This window comes from Sorex fumeus, unplaced genomic scaffold (genome assembly GCF_029834395.1).
Source record: "Sorex fumeus unplaced genomic scaffold, SorFum_2.1 ptg000063l, whole genome shotgun sequence".
In the NCBI taxonomy this organism is placed as follows: Eukaryota; Metazoa; Chordata; class Mammalia; order Eulipotyphla; family Soricidae; genus Sorex; species Sorex fumeus.
Window position 1 is genome coordinate 62,294,848 of NW_026606120.1, and position 15,505 is coordinate 62,310,352.

The window sequence follows — 15,505 nt, forward strand, 5'->3', positions numbered from 1 at the left end:
GACCAGCACAATTCTCTCCAAAGTCAGAGAGGCCTAACAGGTGCCCCCGGGGAGGGGGTGGCCCAACAAAGACCTGGTAAAACACAGCCACAGGGGACAGAGAGACAGCACAGCGAGTAGGGTGCGAGCTGGGGTTGACTTCCGACACTCTTTGATCCCACAAGCCCCTCCAGGAGTGATCCCTGAGTGCAGAACCACGAGGAAGCCTGGAGCACTACTGGGTGTGGCCCAAGAAACCAACCAATCAAACAACAACAAAAAAGTGACCAGAGATCTTCAAAATCTGGGAGGTGTCTGAGGGGTCCTCAGGCTGACAGCAGAGGGCTGAGCCAGGCTGGGCTTGGCAGGAGGAAGGAGCTGCCGGACTGTGTGAGCTGAAGCCAGGTCACAGCTAGGAGGGTTAGAAAGGTTTCTCCTGGTCTGGGGGCTGCGCTCTCAACTCTTGGTGATGCTCCTTCTTGGAGTACGTAAGTCGAACCAGGACACCACACACTGGACTTGTTCTTCCTACAGTGGCTGAGACAAGACCACGGGGTTCTGATAAAGGTCCGCAGAGACAGGCTGCAGGGCAGGAGAGGGCAAAAGCCATCCACATGGCCAGGATCCACCCAGGTATCCTCAGAGAAGTGACCAAAGTCACAATGGCATACTCTTTGGGGGTCTCGAGAGCAGTGCTTGGGGCCACACCCAGCGATGCTCAGAGGCAATTCCTGGCTCTGTAGTCAGGAGTCTGTGGGGACCCTGGGTAATGCTGGGGACTGAGCCTGTTATAAGTCAAAGAAATTAAATACTGCGGGCTGGAGAGATAATACAGCAGGTAAGGCATTGCCTTTCATACAGCCATTCTAGATTTGATCCCCTGCACTTCACATAGTCCCCAGAGCACTGCCATCACTGAGCCCTGAGCATCACTAGGTGATGCTCAAAAACAAACAAACAAAAAACCAACAACAACAAAAAGAAATTACTTAGTCCAGAGAGCCAAGAAAGCGTTTAGACCTGCTAAATTCTAAACTCTCTAAATCTTCTAGGAATCCAATGTGGGCATCCTCTAATATTTAGCCACAAAATGAAACGAAACATGTCTCTTTAGCCTGTAATTAGGGTTGTTTCATGTCCTTAACCAGTAAGAACTTCTTTGCTCTGCTAAAAAAAGAAAAAAACAACTTCAAAGTTCCTAGGACAGAAATGACAAATTTTCAGAAAAACACTTACTAGAGAATACAGAAATCAAGGCATCAATTTAATTTCACACTCTACCTGCCTTGGACTAATTTGTGTAAATTACATTTCATACTAAGAACCTCAGCCCACGTGACCACAATGAAGAAATAAGCAGCTTGCATTAAATTGAGTTTTTCAGGTATAAATATATAGCTCTTTTTAGCGTGTGGATGTTTAGCTGAAATTTCAATGCCGATTTTACATAAAAATTTCTAAGTGTTAATTTTCACATTTTCATCGACACGTCAATGTTATTTGGTTTTTACAAACCTAAGGAGTGCAAATTAATCCGCATGGAACCTTCCCCCGCACTTCTTTAAGGAAAACTATTCTAACCAAAATCTCAGTCCTGGGCCTGAGCAGGGAGAGGAAAGGGTTCAATGTGGGGTCCTGTTGCCAAGTCCCCACATGGGTCTTACACTTCCAGGAACAAGATTCAACAAGGCGTGCCCATTCTGGGATGGAATCCTCAAGCAGTGGGCACTACCATATTACCATACAGAGCTCCTGACCTGCCCCCCACCCAGGGAGAACCCAGAACCACTCCTCCTCTGCACACCAGAAGGTTCCTTACTTGTCTACTCTCTCTAGTCTGCTTCTTCATTGCAGTGACTGGTTGTTCTGTTTTGTTTTGCAGGAGGGAATGGAGGGGAAGGGCTGGGGTCACGTCCAGTGATGCTCAGACCTGCCTTACTCCTGGCTTTGAGCTCAGGGATCACTTCTGGCTGGGACTGAGGGACCAAAGGAGGCACTGCAGATGGAACCAGGGTTGGCCATGTACAAGGCAAGTGCCTGGTCCCTGGTACTATCACTCGGGGCCCCTGCAGTGACACTCTGGAAGGGTTTTTTACTCCAAGGATATCTAGGTGCTTCCTACCCAGTCCCCAGACCACATAGCATCCCTTGCTGATGTGGATCTACATTGGAAGAACAGCAAACCAACGTGGTGTGCATTCAACTCGGCCTGTGACTAACTCCAAAGAAATCCAGTTCCACAGAACTAACTGCTCCTGTCCCAAAGCAAGTTGGGAACTAGGAGTGTGCAGAGCAGAAGACGGTAATTCAGGGCTCAAGATGGGTCTGTACAGGACCACCGCCATGCTCGCCCATTTACACAGATGGTGTGGCTGTTGGGGGCCCACAGCATAGCACTGAGGAATCGGGACAGAGTCTCTCAGCCTCAACTATGTGCTCCCTTGTCCCTCAGAGTCCTCCTGCCAGCCCCACCCCCTACATGAACGTGGTGCCAGAAATGAGAATCTGAGTCAGAAAGTGTGACTCTATGATCCCGAGAGACTGGGAGGGGACAACACATGCGAACACAAGCTATTTCTGCTGCCCACTACCCTCCTGTTTTTCTTTTTAGGTTGTTCAGAATTGGTGCATTTGATCTGGAACGAACACTTGTTACTAACTTGAACTCCCACGAGTTACAGGCTCTGAGTTTTGCAGAAAACTACAAATTTCAGCCACCAATCAGGCTTAGGGGCCTCGAGTGTGTCAGCTGGCAGCCAACCCAGCCACTAGCTGGACCACGGTTCTCCAAGGGTCTCCAGCACCAAGAAGATAGTACCCACAATCCCACACCAACACACTTGGCTTGCAGCTTTTGGTGGAGCTGGGGCAAGAGGAGAGTCCCAAACTCGAGGATAGAACCATCTTGACAGTTGTGAGGCTCAGATTCAGCAGGGCAGGTCTGAGCGAGGTGACGGTACCCCCCATGGACCCCGCCTCACTCTCCAGCAACTGGCGTCACACTCACTCTCTCGGGGTCTACAAAGCTGACATTCCCTGTGGATGCTTTCGCTGTGGGCACAGTCCAGGCTAGTGAAACCCTGGGGGGGCGGGGGGGGGGGTTAACTGTGTGGCCAGTCCAACACAGGCCAGAGATGGGCTTCCACCTGGCCTCCATGCCAACTCTGATGGAACCCAGGGGAGATGTCTGCCAAGCACCTCTTCCGGATGAACACTTGGTTTGGTGCTTGGGCCAATGAAGACACACCTGGCTTTCACAGACCACTGTTGGGGTGTATTCAAACTGGCAGATGAGGAACCTGGGAGGCACAGGCCAGGGACTCAGCACCTAGTGCAGATGATGGGTGCACTCCTGTGGGCCTCTCACTACGACCTCATCCTCTTCACAGGTGTCGCTGAGACTAGACTGAGTGTCATGCCTCATGGATCTCGGAGACTCAGATATGGTTCCTAATACCCAGCCGACCTTCAAGAACAGGGCTATGAAATGGAAAGATAGTTGGGCATCACTACACACATACCTGGCCCCTGGGTCCCCAGCACTGGAGCTCCAGAATGCACCACCCAAGCATCAGGAAACTCCCACTTCACCTGAAAACCTCCCTGAACATGGACCTCAGGGGCAGAACAAGCACCTAGGAGGGGCAAGAGGCATCAGCCTCACACAGCATCCAAAAAGGCAACTCCAACTGGAAACGCTCCTCAAGGAGTCCATTAAAATATCCAAACATGAGTCGGCTGGGCAGGAATGTCCCAGAAAGATGGACAGAAATTCCCAGTCCGTGTCAGCACACGTTTCTACCCAAACAAGCCTTTTAAACCTGCAAGAGAATTACAGAAGCCCCTTCCTATGGGAGGGGAAATGACTTAGGGCAGCAGTCTTGTGCCATATGCTCCCTTAATCTCAGTCACAGTGTGAGAACCGCTGGTTGCATTGCGGGGTGGGGTGGGGGTGGGGGCGGGGGCAGGGGCTGGAGGTGGGGTGTTACCCCACTTTTGGGTTTTCTGAGGAGGCTTTGCTGGGGTGCTCCAGTTAGCTCTCTAAGGCAGTCTTCAAGGGACGATCTTTCAACGCACTGTCTTTCTTTTTTTTGCTTCAAGTGATCTCATTGCAAACAAATCCATATATATATATGCTTTTCTGCACGGAGGGCCTCCGCGTGCTTGGGGACGCCACCGTGAAGAGGGTGGTTTTCAATAGAAACTTGGCATTTATCATTGTGAGAGCATTATCTTCTCAACAGAAGCTGGCAGTTTGTTCCAGTCCTCCCTTGAGAGAATCCAGGAAGATCACATTTGCTTCCCTTGAATGCTGTTTCTCCTACTACAACATTTCTTTGCCTGGAAAGAAAATATTGTGACTCCTTGCCATATTCACTTCATTAGCATAAGAGGGGGGAAAAAAGCCAAATCCTCTCGCACTCCTCTCCCCCCTACTCCCCTCAGGAGCTCCAGCTGGGTTAAATCTAGCAGGATCTTCCTTGCAGGACTTCAGTGCTGGGAGTTTTGTTAGAGAGCTGATGGCCACAGAGGGATTTGGGGGGACGGGCGGGGGTGGGGGATGCGCAGGCTGGGAGGGGCTAAGAAACCAGCCCCTTAAACTAGGAGAGCCATCCTTTTGGCACATAGGAAATAAACCAGGTAGATAAAGTTGGGCAGTGTGTGTGTGTGTGTGTGTGTGTGTGTGTGTGTGTGTGTGTGTGTGTGGTGGCGGGGTGCTACAGGACGGGGGAAGGTGGTGGAAGTTAGCAGTTAGGAATTTCAAACTATAGGGGGCAGGGGGCGTTGAGAAGCCAAGGGGAAGAAAGAGGAAGTAAGAGAAAGAGACAGGTAGGCTAAACACTGAGTACCCGGATGGCAGACATGGATCGGGGGCAAGCCTGTCTCTTGAAATTCTTACCACCCCCTTTCGAAAGACGCCCTATTTCCACTCAAGACAGGAAAGGGGCTGAGATCACTGGCCCAGGTCCACAGGACAACAGCAGAAAGGGACCTCGATACTCACTGTCCAATCTGATCCCCAAGTCCAGAAATCATTCCATTTCCTCTCACACAATGTACTCTGGGGGCGAAGAACCGGGGCGGGGGCACCCCTCAGCTCCTCCGCGAGGGAAAACACAGGCCCGCGGATGCCTTCTCTCTGCCCACAGCCCCTTTTCCCGGCGTCAGAGCCTCGGCTTGGCTTCCTGCAGCTCCTCAGCCAGCCCAGCGCCGGCCCTGGGGGTGCACGCAGGAAAGAGCGAGACTCCTGGGAGCTCCGGCATACTGGCTTCTGCCAGCCACAGACCCCTCCCCAGACACCCCTCTTGGTGGATCTGCTGCCCTTGCCGGACCCGAGGCAGGACAGAGAGCAGAAGCTGCAGGACAGCGAGCAGAAGCGGCCCGGCCTCACCTCTGCCCTCCTCCTGTCCAACTCTAGGACAGAAAGGGTGTCTGCCCTCTCCCCGCCACCTGCTGAGGGAGTGGAGGGGGGAGGCTCAGAGCTCGGCTCCCCCATCTCCCTAACCCTGGCAGTGCCTCAGTCTGGGGTGCCTGGGGAATAATGGGTTCCACAGGAGGAGATACTCCAGATAACTAAACGCATTCTCAAATGCCCTGTACTTTCAGGGCAAAAGAAAAATCCTCCTTTCGCATTTTGAAACTTCTCCAGTGACCAGCCCAGCCCTGCCCTCGGGTACAGAGGGGCCATTCTTCCCAAGCTATTCACTAAGTGCCAGTGACGCCCGAGCGCCAGGACGGTCCCGGTGCTGTGCCACCAGCAAGGGAGCAGCTCCTGCCCCACCCTTCGGGAATGGGCAGTCCAAAGAAGCTGAGGGAATCTCACAGGGATCATACAGCCCAAGGGGTCTGGGTTCAATCCCCAACACCGCCAGTTCCCCATTGTACCCCTGAAGTGCTGGGGTGGCAATGGTGGCCATGAGTGCTGTTGGGGTGACCCAATGGCCCAGTCAGCACCACAGTATACCAGCAGGAGTGGCCCCAGGGCTCCTGAGCACTGCTCGGAAGCTCCCCTTCCCCAATAATAGAATCGTTTCTGGTTGGTTGGTTGGCTGGTTGCTTTTTTGGCCACCCAGTAGTGCTCAGGGGTTACCCTGGCTCTAAACTCAGGGGTCAAGCGGACTATATGAGGTGCCAGGGATTGAACCCCAGTCAGCCACGTGCCAGGCAAGCCTCCTCCGTGCTGTATTATCTCTCTAGCCCCAGAGTTTGATTTTTTTTCTTGATTCCTTCTCTAACATCCCTGAAGTGGATTCTCTGGGTTCTAGGGCCGCCTGCTTTAGGGCCCAATTTGTGATTCCGGATGGTCACTGAGTCTTCCTCGGGCTAGTCCCCTCCCATCCCAGCCTGCATCTCCAGCTGGAAGTCAGCAGGACCCTTATCTCCTGTGTTCTCAGATGCTCAGCACCCAGCATCCAAAGATAATCAAGAGCTAGTGTTGGAATGACTGAACAACGAGGGATGCATGAGGCGGGGTGCTTTCTGGGCCTAAGGAGAAAAAAGAGTTGCTTCCCGCTACAGCAAGGGCTGTTTTAGGATCGAAGGCCTTTTGCCATTCTGGTTTCTCTATTCTACTCTACACTGAGTTATTAACATTTTCCAACTCCTTAATATCTGCTATAAATTCAAAACCCAGGGGAAAAAACAAGCTTATTCAAATTCTATGCAAAGGAAAAGAACAGCCTAAACAAGAACATAAAAGGTCCTTGCATGAGGTTAATAAACTCAGAGGGGCTGGAGTGATAGCACAGCAGGTAGGGCATTTGCCTTGCACATGGCCAACCCAGTTTCAATTCCCAGCATCCCATATGGTCCCCTGAGCACCGCCAGGAGTAACTCCTGAGTGCATGAGCCAGGAGTAACCCCTGTGCATTGCCAGGTGTGACCCAAAAAGCAAATAAACAAATAAAATAACTCAGAAACAAAAAAAAATACTGAAAGATTTTTAATTTTATTACTTAATATATTTTGGCTTTTGAGTCACACAGTGCCTGGGGCTTACTCCTGGTAGTGCTCAGGGGATCATGGGGGTACCAGGGATTGAACCCATGTTGACTATATGCAAGGCAAGCACCCACTGGACTCTCACTTGGGCCTAAAAGATTTTTAAATAAACATCAGCTAAGCGATCCTAGGGCAGTTTCCAGAACCATCCCCCACCTCACCAATGCTTAATTATTCAAACACGCTGAAAGGGCCAGCCAGTCGGGTCCAGCAGGGTCAACTCCCTTCTGCCTACTTCCCTTTAAGGGTTTCCATCCAAGTCAGAGCAACTGGAAGTCAGCTCTACAATGAGAGGCCTCAAGAAGCCTCAGGGTCACCAGTCGAAACTGCGGTCATCCCATCCAAACAGACACAAGGGCCAAGCAAATGGCTCAAGGGGCTGAGCACACACTGTGCATGGGGCAGGCTCAGATTCCAGCCTTCACACTGCACGGTCCACCAAGCACTACCAGGAGTGAGCCCTGAGCACAGAGGGAACAGGCCTCAAGTACGCCAGGTCTGCCTCTCCTCTCCTCTCTCTCTCTCTCTCTCTCTCTCTCTCTCTCTCTCTCTCTCTTTCACACACACACACTCACACAAATATAACACAAAACAGAACTTTCTACTTTGTGCTACAAGTCTCAAAAATTGTGTTTCAGTCTGTGTTCTCCTGGGGTGGGTGAGGCAAGTCCACCCAGAAGGGAGGAGAGAGCTTGAAACCTATCGAGAGGCTTCAGCTGAACAGGGCCGCAGCAGGACACCCCCAGTGGCCAAACCCGGGTCTTCAAGGACAAGCACTGCAGCAGCAAATGTGCCTGCCACTTATGAGGCTCACTGGGGTCTGGCAGCATGCTAAGAACGACGCACACTGGCTCATGAGATCCTGGTAAGGATGCTGCGGGGTGAGCACCATCGCTGTTCTCATCCACAGATGAAAGAACTTGAGGCAGAATAACACTAAAGTCCCAGATGAGGTTTTGAAGAGCCAGGAAATGAATCTGTGCATGGACTGGACCTCTGACCGTAGGAGCACCGAGACAGAAGGCCAGGCCTGAGAGTTTGAGGTCTGAGCAAAGCCGAAGGTCCCCGGTGCTGCTGGAAACAGAGCCTCATGCTGGCAGCCCCGCCGGCAGTGGCCCTGGTACCACAAGTGATTACCTGCTGAGCCACACTCGAGGGTGTAAGAGCCACAACTGTAAGGCCCTGGAGCCCCATGAACCTCTAGCGGGCACAGCACCTGGCTGGGAAGGGTGTTGAGGGATTTATAAAAGGAAAAAAAAAAAAAAGATTACCAAGCATCATACTCAAACCGAGGATTGCCAAACTGTGGGCCAGGACTGACCCCGGACATGGCGTGGTTGAGACGCAGCCCCTACCTGATGCCCAAGTTGTCTCGGGGCCGCTGCTGTGTGGCATGGGGCAGAGGGGCGCGGCTCTGAGTGGCAACGCTGAACACAGCTATTACCTGCAGCTTCCCTGGAGGAGCGGTAGTGGTCTTCTGTGCCTCTGCCCAAATCTTCCTAATGGGCCAGGGACTCTCGGGACAACCCAGAATGTCCAGAGGCGGGCGGCGCATGCTGGCTGCAGTGATCCTGAAATGCCTCCAAGTCGCGCAGCTTTTCCAAAACAATTATGCAAATGTTGCATTCTGTGCCATAATGTTTGTTCTGATATAACATGTTTTAGATAAACAACCCCGAAGTCACAGTCAGCTTCTCAGGAGAGGTGCCACCTTCCTTGGCACTGCAAACCGCTTGGTCATGGCGGGACCCCAGGACCCCAAATCTGCCACCCCCCCACACAGAAGGAACAGCTCTGGACTTCCCATGGGAGCAAGTCGGGGCTGGCACTGCTGTGGGCCCACTGCCACCTGCCTGGGTGTCCTGAACCAGCTGCTCCCCCAGGCAGGGAGAGCTCAAAGCAAAGTGCCTGCCTTGCCAGTGCCTGGCTGGGAGCTCAGGACCTGGAGTCCTCCCCCACAGCAAGAGTAGTACCAAGCCTGGAAGAGCCACCACCTGGGTCCCCGATGCCACAGGGCAGCATGTTAGTTCTACCACCAAGGGTACAGACCCTACTCACAGTCACCAGTGACATGACTGGGGAGGGAGCAAGGCCCTGTGGAATAGCAAGTACCTGGCACATGTGAACTCCTGAGTGGCACCCCCAGGACATGCCCTCACTTCTCACCACCACCTGGAAGCCCTGGGCACTGCTGGGCACAGACTTGTCTTCAAAGGGGAGCAGGGCAGAGAATTAAATGTGTATCTACAGAGACAACTCTCCTACCACTGAGCTGTTGGCACAACTATTAGACAAAAGTCTGAAAGGTTTGGGCGAGTCAAGAGTCATCTCTGAATCTGAACGCAGACACTGAGTGGGACGGAGAGCCGGAAGCATGTCCTTCTTTTTGCCACTGAACACACATCTAGCGATCAGGGCAATGGGTAATGTCCTTCAAAGACAAAGATCGGGGCTGGGGAGAGAGGTCCAGGTGCCGAGTACATGCTTCTCTCCACACACAGGAGACCCAGAGTCGGTCGGTCCCCTGAGGATCCCGGGCAGTGACACCTAGCTCTGGCCACAAGCACTGCAGGGAGTGACCCAGAAACAAACACAAAGGCAGAAAATCAGAAATGCCCTGTCATCTCAGAGAATCAGCCGGCTCCCTGGGAAACCGCCCCAGCACGCTCACGATGTGTGGTTCAGGCTTCTCTAAGAAAGCAGGGTCAGAGCTCAGGAAGGGCCTCTGTATCCCCCCCACAGCCGAGCTCTCTCTCCTTCAGGGAGGAGCACCGCGGGAGTACGCATCACTCTCCAGACAGTGAGCAGGTCTAACAAACCCTCCCCCACCTCACCCCCAAAGCCCTCACGGACAACAAATCCCAGTCCACAAGTGTCACCTAAAACAGACTTCCTGCAAACAAACCCCTCGCTGGCTTTAAAAACCTAATTAAACTCTTGTTTTGGTCTTTAACAAGAAGTTCTATTTTCAGGACACTAAGCAGAATTTTTTTTTTGAAAGAAGTAGAAATAAAGGATCCCAAAGGAAGAGTCAAAATTAGAGCCCCAAAAAGTCCAACTTTCCACGTGCTGGAAGAGGGGGGCAGTGCAGGTCAATCTATGTGTCTGCCACGTCTTTACTTGAGATCATTTTCTTGATCTGTGTGTGTAGGTGTGTGTTTGCATGTGTGTGCATATGTGTACACGTGTGCACATGTGTGTGTGTGTTTGTTCAAGGTCCCAGGGCTCCAGACCACTGCTTACACCCCCGAGAAGACCCCTTTCATCTAGGTGGGAGGTCACTAATGAGGGTTTGTCCCTTTCACAGTTTTCAGACCAGTGTGTCAACTTTCCTTTCCCTCCTCCCTTTGATTCAGGGTAAGTGACCCACCATGTTTCTGCAAATCACAATCTCCTGGGAACCCCTTTTAATCCCAAGAAAACCGGCTCTGCTTCTACTTCTGCCCAGTCCTATGCTCCCCCAAAGCAGGAAACAGTCACTCACAATCACAGGTGCACTCACTCCCTTCTGTGCCCCCCCCCCCACACACACACCCGCACATCCCCCCTCAGCACCTGGGCCCTCCTCTGCTCGGATCCTTTCTGAGCACGGCTGGTCACATGATGTTGCCGTAAAGCTTGAGCGGGCTGCAGGTGGCTTGTGGTGGACCTGAGGCCAATCCAATTCTACTGTGCCAGCAACTCAACTCAAGGAAGACAACATGAAGCCGAGAAAAATGGAAACAGCGTATACAAATCCAATCTATCCGATCTCCTATTTATTTTATGCAAAGTTTTCCTGGTGCTTATTAATGCCAGCTTTCCCTCCACCATTTAATCTCTGCTTCCATTTCTTTCTCGGAGGCCTGTGATTATTCTAATTCAGCATTTGGATGACTTCATTTCCTCTCAAGTACACCCAGGTCAACTTGGATAGAAAAGAAAGAGGAGGAGAAGAAAAATAATCAGCTAAAAGCTATTAAATATCAACCGTGTGCCTCATGATTGGTTTTAAAGGCAGCAGCGAGGTTAGCAACAGCCAGAGACTCAACCCTTCTGCCTCTTCCTGCATATTAACATTTTTTTTCCTTCTCCGAGACTCTCACTCTTGGGGCTTCGAATGTAAATAAAGTACCAATTGGCAGCCCACTTTCAGCTAATTCACAAATACCAAGCCTGCGTATACAGAGCTATAAAAATTTAGAGGGTGGTAACTTGACAAATCTGGTCATTCTACAGAGTCTAATTCTCAGAAGACAAAAGGAGGAGTTTAAAAAGAAGAAGAAAAAGCCTACATGCAAAGGGGGTACCCTATGGGGGGCGGGGGGGGGGGGGGAATCTCCATATCAATGTTCACGGCACAGAACAATGGAATCCCATTTCCGTGCCAAGTCCAAATGAACTGTGCTTTCTCTTTCTTCCATAAGCACCACTCCGTGCACCCCCCTGGCACAAGGGAGCCGCGATTTCTCAGGCACTTTCAGTTCCCACTGAAGTGGGTCCAGGGTAGAAAGACGCCCTTTCTCATGCTAACATCACCATTGAGAAGTGCGGCTTCAGAGGCTGCCAGGAGCACCGGGAAGGTGAGTGGGTAAGAAGTGCTCTAATGCCCCCCTCCTTTCCCCTTGCTCATTAACTCCTTCCTGCCCCAGGGCTCCCCTAGCCTTCCGCTGCTCCCGGTCCCCTGGGAAAATTAAAGTGAACCCTCCTCTGGAAGGGGCTCAGCAGCGGAGGCCAGGAAGTTGGGGCCTCGCTCCCCTACCTAACTAAGCAAACGCACATGCCATTTGATTAGCATAATCACAAAATTTTCCCAGCTTGCTACCCAGAAGGCATCCTATTTTTCTATTTGTGTATTTTAAAACATTGTTAACAGAGCAATAATAATGTCTGATACATTTGCCTAACAACAGCTGGCTATATTTTATACACTAAAAGGGAAATGGGAAGTTTTCCTAGAAACCACTATCTATTTCAATAGCCTTTGGGAGGAGGGGAAGTGAGATGGGTTGGTGGAACTGGGTTCTCCAGAGCCCCCCAGTCAGGGGGAGTGTGACGGGGACTGTGCACCAGGAGACCCAGAGAGGCTTGGCAGGAGGTTTTCAGGGCTCACGTGGCCTGTTGGGCTGCTCCTCAGCCCGCTGCCAGCCCCCCCCCCCCCCCCCAAGGCTGGGGCAGACGAACTAGGTGGTTCTCTGGCTCGTTGGCTACAACTTCTGGCCCTGAAAAGCAGCTCGGCCAGGAGGTCAGGGGGCAAACAAGGCCCCCCACGCCCTAGATGACACACTTCCTAAGGGGAGAGCAACACAGACCAGAGCAGGGAATTCATAAAACATGAGCATAGTGCGGGCCTTGTTCCGGGAGAAACTTTCAACGCAGAAGCTGCCTCGGGCTCTGCAGGACCGGCCAGCAGGGGAGGGGACCACACCCAGAGTGGCCATTCCTGGGCGGCCCCAATGGGGTCTAGTCAAGAGGTTCCCAGGACCCACCAGGGCTCCCCCAGGGTGGGGGGGCGGGTTCCTGCATGGCACCCCAGTAGACAAGAGCCCAGGACACAGCGGGGCTGAATGCCTATAAAGGACAGGCAGAGCCTGCTCAGGGGCACCTTGCACACTCACTTCCCTACAGTACACCTTCAGGGCCCACAAAACTCTACTTGAAGACCACAGGCCCCTTGGCATGCAGGGCCTTGCCCGTTCCAAAGGCATGTGCCCCCGCAGCAAATCTTCCACACACAAATAGTCACACAGGGGTATGTGGGCAGGAGCAGAGAGAACCAGGGAGAGAAGAGCTACAGGTGTCCTGCCGCAACCTCCACACACACACACACACACACACCACCATCACCACCACCACCACCACATACAACCCCCCACAGCACGCACAATAAACCAGACGGTCTTGTTCATTATACTGGGTGAGTGTGGAGGGGGGGACACGACCCAATTCATTCTTGTGAACAATTTCTTCCCCCAAGAAAACCTCTCGTGCACCATTCTTGTGGCTAGTTACTTTTTATTGGCCTTCCCCACTGGACCCCAGGCCAACAAAAGGACTCAAAAACCTCTTTTTGCTTCATTCTCCCGCATCTCCCCTCTTTGATAAGACCCCGAGAGGGATAACTCTCCAATCAGCTTCCTTTCCCACCACCATCCCCGAGGTGGGGCAGGCCCAGGAAGGGGTTAAAGCCCTCATGTCAAACCACAAACTCGGGCACTGGCCCAGAAGGGACATGGGAACCGGGCAGCAGAGTGATAAAGGCCGGATTGTAGCAGCCCGCTGAATTGGAAATGACTTGTGGGCCTAATGAAACAGAACTTTGGCAGTAAAACAGAATGAAAGGAATGAGACAATAAAAGGCTGGAACAAAGGGTGCAGAGTCTCTTCAGCTTAGCAAAATAAGCTCACTTTGTTGTTGGGGAAAGCCAAAGCCGATTAGGCTAAACCAATGACTAAGCGTAAGTCTTCCAAACTAATTACACAGTTCACCATGTGAAGCCTAATTGGAAGCCTCCAGATGCGGGCTGCTTTGCTTTCACGGGAGTTGTACGAAGTGAGAATCACCTCACCAGCCCGGCACTGAGCGGCTCTCCGTGAGGTGAACAGCTGAAAGGTGCGGAACTGCCTCCATCCGGGGGACGGAGCCGAGAATTCATTAAGTTTAAAGGCCTCTTTTTGATCTCCGAAATCCTATAAGTGAGAATTTTAAAAAGCCAGTCCAGAGAGGAGGAGCGGAAGGGGGCGAAGGAGGAAGCCGGTGTGCGTGGAGCGTCTTTGATCCCGGTGCTCTGTAATTACCGGGCAGACTGGTGGCAGCCAGGGGAGGACAGTGGCAAACAGGCCCATTCATTTATGGCTCCATGTGTGTGGATGGGTGGAGGGGGAGGGAGGTCAGGACTTCCGTGCCATTTGGGGCAATGGCGATGGTCTAGATACATCATTCCTGCATGTATGACATCACGAGCACAGACAATATCCTTGCAGGGAAACAAACGAGGGCAAATTTGTTCTCTTGACAGAAGCCGGAGGCCTGCTCCCTCTGGGCAAGGGTCCAGTGGGAGACGAGGCTTCTGTGGGCAGCGATGAGGAAGAGCGGGGTTGGGTTTCACACCCAGGGGTGACTGCCTGGGCCATGCGATCCCAAACAATGCAAGGACCTTCCTCCATCTCTGTCTTGTCGTTTGCATCACGACACTCTGCCTCTCCTGCTGTACCTCCTCGAGGATTTCAAATGAATTACAGAGCTCAGACCATGACACATATCCCCGGAGGTACAAGATCCACCGTGGTGAAACCCTCACTGCTACCAGGCCGAGTCTCCGTCAATTTACAGCTCGCTCGCTGGATAAGGCGTGGGAAATACTACCTCTTCTGGGTCTTACTCAGAGGATGAAGAGTCTAGTTTATAAAAAAGCAGCTTTGTCCAGAAAATCCCCTCCTCCACGTCCCTACATCCCAAAGACCAGAAGTTAACTCTCCCCTGGTTACAACTCTTTTGTCTATTATATTATGCCCATGACTAGTGATAATATCCTGCTTTTGTTACAGCCCATAGAGAGCTTATCTCTCCGCCCAACCACCCTACCTACCTATGCATATTTACATAACCTTTCTAAATCACTGCATCTTCCAGCTTGAAACCAACCTGAGGAATAATCTAAGTCCAGGGACAGGCAAGGCATGACCTTTCCGGCTAAATGTGACCCGCCCACTTGTTTTTATAAATAAAGTTTTATTAAGACAGAGCCAGCGCTGGCTACAGATGGCTTGACTGTGGCATGCTTTCCCCCTGTACCAGCAGAAGCGAGTAGCTGTAACACACGCTGCATCATCTATAGTCCAACAGACTTACTCTGACCCTTTCCAAGTTCTCCAACCTCTTCCCTCAGGTGAAACACTGAAGGGAACTGAACCTCTGAGGCATCACGGTGAAGTACCTCCTACCTCCTAGTACCTCCTACCTCCTTTCTCCCGGACTGGATTCACCTGGAAGTGAGCGCAGATAAACCTGCTATGAATGAGCAGAGCCCCTTAGCCCCTTCTGAGCCAATGGTCATGCTAGGCGACCTCATCTTAACCGAAAACAAGGACATCCGAGCCTAGGGGGTGGCGGGGAGGGTTAATGGGAGAAGAGCACAAGAAGGTTTCCAGGCCACCCATCCGGCAAGTCAACCCGCAGCCGCTCCACCTGCAGTGAGGCCGTGTCACCCCTGGCGGACCCTCCCTGGCTGAAGGACAGCTGGAGCAGCTGCCCCCGCACCCAGGCAACAGGGAGAGGAGAGAGATGATGGGGGGAACCTCGAAAGAGAGCAGCAGGCCCAGCACGAAGGCCGTCAGAGGGTGGGAAGTTATAGATTCTAAGGAAGAGGAAGTGAGGTGTGAATGTGGGCAGAAATCACACGGCCTAATCTTGGCGACCTTTGCTGAGTCTTAACCTCCAGGACCTTTCCTCCACCTCTGTCACCTATACCCGCCAGGCAGATATAAGTTTCCCCACTATCCCTGGGCAGATCACTGAGCATCCCTGTGCCTAAGTCCTACCCCA

The 15,505-nt window shown here is 52.2% G+C and overlaps 1 protein-coding gene across 5 annotated transcripts in view; it reads right to left on the reverse strand.

Moving 5' to 3' along the window:
- MSI2 (musashi RNA binding protein 2) overlaps positions 1 to 15,505 on the reverse strand; it is a 347,468-nt gene that overhangs the window by 204,934 nt on the left and 127,029 nt on the right. The window lies entirely within an intron of this gene.